This window comes from Lactuca sativa, chromosome 7 (genome assembly GCF_002870075.4).
Source record: "Lactuca sativa cultivar Salinas chromosome 7, Lsat_Salinas_v11, whole genome shotgun sequence".
NCBI classification, from domain to species: domain Eukaryota; kingdom Viridiplantae; phylum Streptophyta; class Magnoliopsida; order Asterales; family Asteraceae; genus Lactuca; species Lactuca sativa.
In genome coordinates, this window is record NC_056629.2 from 107386040 (window position 1) to 107392103 (window position 6064).

Consider the following 6064-nt stretch of genomic DNA (forward strand, 5'->3'; position numbering starts at 1 on the left):
CTCCATATGCATCGCTATAAACTGCGAAGTCATCAACTCATTCAGGCAATGAAAGAATCGGTGCTTCACACAATCTCTTCTTCAACTTCTCAAAGTCTTCCTTATGCTTCTCATTCCAAGCATAAGTAGCTTCTTTGTGGGTCAAAGTTGTTAATGGAGTAGCAATCGAAGAAAAGCCTTGGATAAACCTTCGGTAATATCCAGCTAATCCTAAAATGCTTCGAATCTCTGTTGGACTTTTTGGTTGTTCCCACTTCATTACAGCTTCAATCTTTGCTGGGTCGACCATTATTCCTTCTTGGTTAACCACATGACCTAAAAATTGGACCTCTTGAATCCAAAATTCACATTTGGAGAACTTTGCATACAACTTCTCCTTTTTCAGGACTTCTAGCACTTCACGCAGATGCTTTTCATGCTCCTGCTTGCTTTTCGAATAAATCAAGATATCGTCTAGGAATACTATCACGGATTTATCTAGGAATTGTTTACAAACCCTATTCATCAAATCCATGAAAGCTACTGGGGCATTGGTTAGTCCGAACGACATAACCAAAAATTCATAGTGTCCATATCTTGTTCTAAACGCAGTCTTTTCGATATCCTGCTCTCTCACCTTTAGTTGATGGTATCCCGACCTAAGATTGATCATCGAGAAATAGCTCGAACCCTGCAACTGGTCGAACAAGTCATCGATCCTTGGCAACGGGTACTTGTTCTTTATCATCACTTTGTTTAGCTCTCTGTAATCGGTGCACATTCTCATGCTTCCGTCTTTCTTCTTTACAAATAACACAGGGGCTCCCCAAAGTTGTGTCATAAGTTCTTTCATCTCTGTTGGTGCTAATCAATAGGGTGCTTTTGCTATTGGCGTCGTTCCTGGTAACAAGTCGATACGGAATTCTACTTGTCGACCAGGGGGCAATCCGGGAAAATCCTCGGGAAAGACTTCCGGATAATCACACACCACCGGCACCTCCTTCTTTTCCATCTTAGCATCGATCATGAATGCTAGATTTGATGTACATCCTTTGGCCAAACACTTTCTGGCTTTCATTAGGGAAATGATTCCAGAATTTACTCTGCGTTTGTCTCCATACACCATAAATGACTCTTTCCTTGGCGGGTATACTTTTACTATCTTCTTTCTGCATAATATTTCTGCATCGTTGGCGCTAAGCCAATCCATTCCTAAAACTATGTCGAATCCATTTAACTCGATAGGAAATAATTCCTCGTGGAACTTATTCCCATCCAAGTCAATGAGTATGTTTTTCATACGATGGCTAACAGGTAAAAACTTGCCACTAGCAATCTCAACTAATAAGGCATTAACTAGCCTATCTACAGGCAAAGCTACCTTTCTACCAAATTCATGCGATATAAAGGAGTAATTGGCTCCAGAATCAAACAAAATTTGGGCAGGCAATTCGTTTACAAGACCTGAAGCGACATCGACTTCTTCTTTTGCAGCTTCAAGTGTCATCTGAAATGCTCTCGCCTTCGGCTTTGGTGGTAGATTGGGCTTTGCGGCATCCTTCCTCTTTGGACAGTCTTTAAGAACATGCCATACTTCATGGCACTCAAAACATACCCTCTTGTCGGACGGACACACGTTGGCATAATACCCAGTCTTTCCACATTTGAAGCAAGTCACCTCCTCACTACATCTCCCAGAGTGCTTTTTCTTGCAATTCTCACAACATTTCACTTCACCTCCTCCTCCTCTAAAGTTCTTGGACTTAGAAAATTTGCGTTTCTTGTTAGAACCCGAAGTTCCTTCAAATTTTCTCTTTTCACCAACTTCTGCCCTCTCCAGACCCTTCTCTTTGATCTGAACCTCGACATTCTTAGCAGCCCAGATGGTAGCTTTCAAAGTGGTTGATTGCTTAACCCTCGGACTAAAGTCTGCTGGTAATCCGAGGGCAAACTTGTTGACCTTAGAGATTTCAGTTAGAACTAGATGAGGAACAAGCTTCATCTTTTCCATAAAACTAGCAGTGTATTCAATAACGCTCATCTTTCCTTTCTTTAAATTTTGGAACTCATTGTTGATTTCCAGAAGATCCTGCTCAGAGCAGTACTGCAATTTCAGTTGTACCACAAATTCTTCCCAAGACATCTTACTAGCTTCACCCTTGGGCATCGAATCAGCTAGTAACTTCCACCAGCTCAACACACCAGACTTTAACAGAGGGATTGAAAGTGTGGTCTTTTGTTTGTTGCTGCACTCGCAACTTTCAAACTTTGTCTCCATTTCGGAGATCCAATTCATGACTTCCACCGGTGTCGGACTCCCAGATAGACGCGGCGGTTTAGATGCCATGAAATCCTTGTATTTGCATCCGTGTCCATCAACTCCTCCATCCTGGTTGTTTTGTCTAATTATCGGTGGGTTGGCTTGACCAAGAGTCCCACTGTAGTTTCCTCCTATTGATTGCCCTTCGTTCAATACGGGCTATTCAACAGGCATCGTAGTCTCTTCCCTATGTTGTTGTAGTAATTGCCTTGTCTCCTCCATCTGGCGATCTAACATCATCTGCATCATTGCTTGTACCCCATCCATCGTCATTGGCTCAGGTGCAGCTCCTACAACAGGTACTTGCTCAACTATTTGAGGTTGAGGCTGTTGATCCCTGTTTCCGTTTGCATTTGCAGCTCCACTATGGGTTCTCGCCATTACAATCTATATAACGAATAAGGCGAATTTAAGTTTTATCCTTGTTAGACATGTCAATTCCCTTATCACTCCGAAACATTTACATGTTAGTTCTAATCTCGTAATCATATGCTTAGAATCCTACACACATAAGGTTTCCAGATCCGGTTGGCCTAGATTCGAACAAATAATGGCACACATGGCAAACACATAGCATTTAGCACATAAGGGCATTTTAGGCATCTTCCCTAAAATAAACTAGTGCTCGTGACTAAAATATGGTAGACACACATCTCACAATCATCACTTAGCATTCTAAGTTCAAGTCTAGAAATTCTATAATTTCTTAGTTCGCTTAAGCTAATGCTATGATACCAACTGTGACATCCCCTAATTTCTTGGCTAGAAAAGACCGATTCAATTTATGCTTTTTAAAATAAAATCAGAGAAATCTTTTTAAAAGATGTTGCGGAATTGGTCCCCAAACAACATATGATAAAACTTTATCAAAACCCTTCATTAATAAGGTATATGTTTTCTATATATATATCAAAACCTTGGGATGTCACGTTCCGATACAGATCAAAAGCATAAACAAGACATTATAAGCCTTTCAACAGTTATTTACAACTACTGGCCTATAATCCAAAAATCTCTCGTTGTTCTCCGACCATGCTCGGGTCCATTACCTGTAACATAAAAAGCTGAGTGGGTCAGGCTTGGGAGCCTGGTGAACATATAGGGTTTTCAACCCACAATAATAATAAACTTATTAAGTTCACCAATCAACAATAAACCTGATTACCCATTCCCGTTATCCTTACTTTACGTCCCTAAACACATTTCACAAGGGACCTAGCCTAAAGAATATCATCGGGATGGACACTGCTGCTAAGGGGTTTCCTCTGCCATACATGTCCTAAACGCAACCATGAGGGGGATGGAGTACAGCGAATGAACAATCTCAGTTCATTAACACCTACAGGTCGCGGACCTGCTAATGTTTCCCACTAGACTGTCTAGAAAGTCCGTGGTCGTCATCCAAACTCCGCTAGATGACTGGATCTCAAAACACATCGAGGCCTCTCATCAATTTTATTTTATCACACATCACTATCTACCCATGTTCTACCAAACATATTTGTAGATAAAAAAATACTTATACAGTTTAAAACTTGTATAAAATATCAACACAACAGTCACCTCAAATAAACAATTAATATATTTACACATAGCACGTATTATAAGGTAAATACTTCATATATATATATATATATATATATATATATATATATATATATATATATATATATATATATATATATATATATATATATATAGATATATAAAATGAAAGTGACTATACACTCACATGGTTTGATGATAATCGGGCAGCAATAAGTTTCCTAAAACGATCGTTTCTAATAAAACCGGGAGTTTTATTGAGAAACCGGGCTTTATAAAAGTCGGGCTTTGAAACCGAAAAGATAAATTTTCCGGGCTTCTCGGGCACTTTGTAGAGTATTCCGGGCTTTACAATCGATACCGGGGCTTTGCGGGATGTTAAGATGAAGAAAATATGGGTTTAGGGGTTAAAATTGACAAATTTTCAAAGTTACCCGGGAGGTCTCGCACCCTTCTATTTATAGGGGCGAGGCTTCTGATCGGATGGTCAGGAGGGAAGACACGCGTCGCAGATCCGAAGCTCGTAGGGGAGGTGGCTCGCACGAGGGTTGCACGTGCGAGGGGCTCGGTGGCAGCTTCTGATTGGACCACGGTCTACTGGTGCACATGTGAGGTTCGGAGCTAGGCTATGCGAGGCTCGCAACACGCGGCAGCTGGGCGAAGCTTCGGCCGGAGAGCTGGCTACTTCGGATTGGGCCTCCTCCTCGGTCGAATCAGGATCCGACGCGTGGCTTCACATGACTTAGCAACTCGGTGACTCAGCAGCTTGGTGACTCAGTAGGACACGTGGCACTCTTTCAGTGACGGTGACATGGCAAAGTGTGACTATGCGAATTTTCTCGATTTTCGCGGAAAAACTTCTAAAATCCATAACTTTCGCATACGAGCTCCATTTTTAACGTTCTTTATATGCACACGTAGCTAAAATTACGCTCTACGACATCCGTTTAGACTTCGTCGGCTAATTTTGACTTTATATTTTATATTATTATTTTTAACAGACCGGGACAGGAAATCCGTTAAAAATTCATAACTTCTTCATCCGACGTCCGTTTTTGTCAGACTTTTTACCGTTGTGCTCCTAATGATGAGACCTTCAATTCTCGTTTAGGTTGTGTTGGCTAAAAATCGCTCGATCTAAAATTCGAGTTTTTAGCTGTCTACTGCTAAGCTGAAACTTTGAAAAATCATAACTTCCTCATACGAAGTCTGATTTGGGCATTCTTTTTATCGAACTTCTCGGTTTAACGAATACTACGACTTTCGCTTAGATCACTAAGGCTAAAAAGTAGTTTATCGAAAACTCACTTTTTACGACATTCAGCACCGTGCCGGTTTTGTCGCGAAACTTCAACAGGTCATAACTTCTTCGTTATAACTCGGATTTTGGTATTCTTTATATCCCCGAAATCCTTGTTTCGACCACTACAACTTTATGTAAATATATCGGGCTTATATCACACTTTAATTTTGATTCTTAATTTTATTCTTAATTAATTAAACCCTAATAATTAAGCATAAAACACATAATTCATATAATATTCACATAATTCCTTTTCATTTCTTCAAAATGAGTTACAAAGGTTAACCTAGACTATCAACTTAATATAAATGCCTAGGCTAGAAACACGAGTGTTACAACCTATGTTGTTACTGATGGGTTTTGAGCGTTCTAACACTTCCTTAGTGTACATGAAACCCTAAAAACCTTGAATCTATGTTTTCTCTATATACATGCAAATTTCTTTTTCAAGGTTATTTCCTAACTAGCATGGCATGGGGAATAAATAAAATATAAAACTAGTAGAAATACATACCTTGGTGTTGCTTGGATTCCTTCAAGACTTTGTGAGCCTAGCACCCCAAATGTTGTGCCTCAAATGCTTCACACAACACCACAAAACTTGGAATAACTTGAGAGAATACTTCTAGCACTAAAAATCGGTTATGCCCTCTCTAGTAACCCTAGGTCACGATTTTGCTAGCGAAAGGGTTCCTTTTATAGTGGTGTCACAATTAGGGTTTCATTAAGAAGACCCATAATTGTCATGACTCTTCATTTCTCATGACCCATGGGTTTGTAACTCCCATGGACTATCCATGGAGCTCCAAGTGGTTACATCCATAACCCATAAACCATGGATCATTAATCCACCATAAAAGAATTGATGATTATCATAATCAACCCTATATATTTAATTAGTCTCACTTTGATCACCA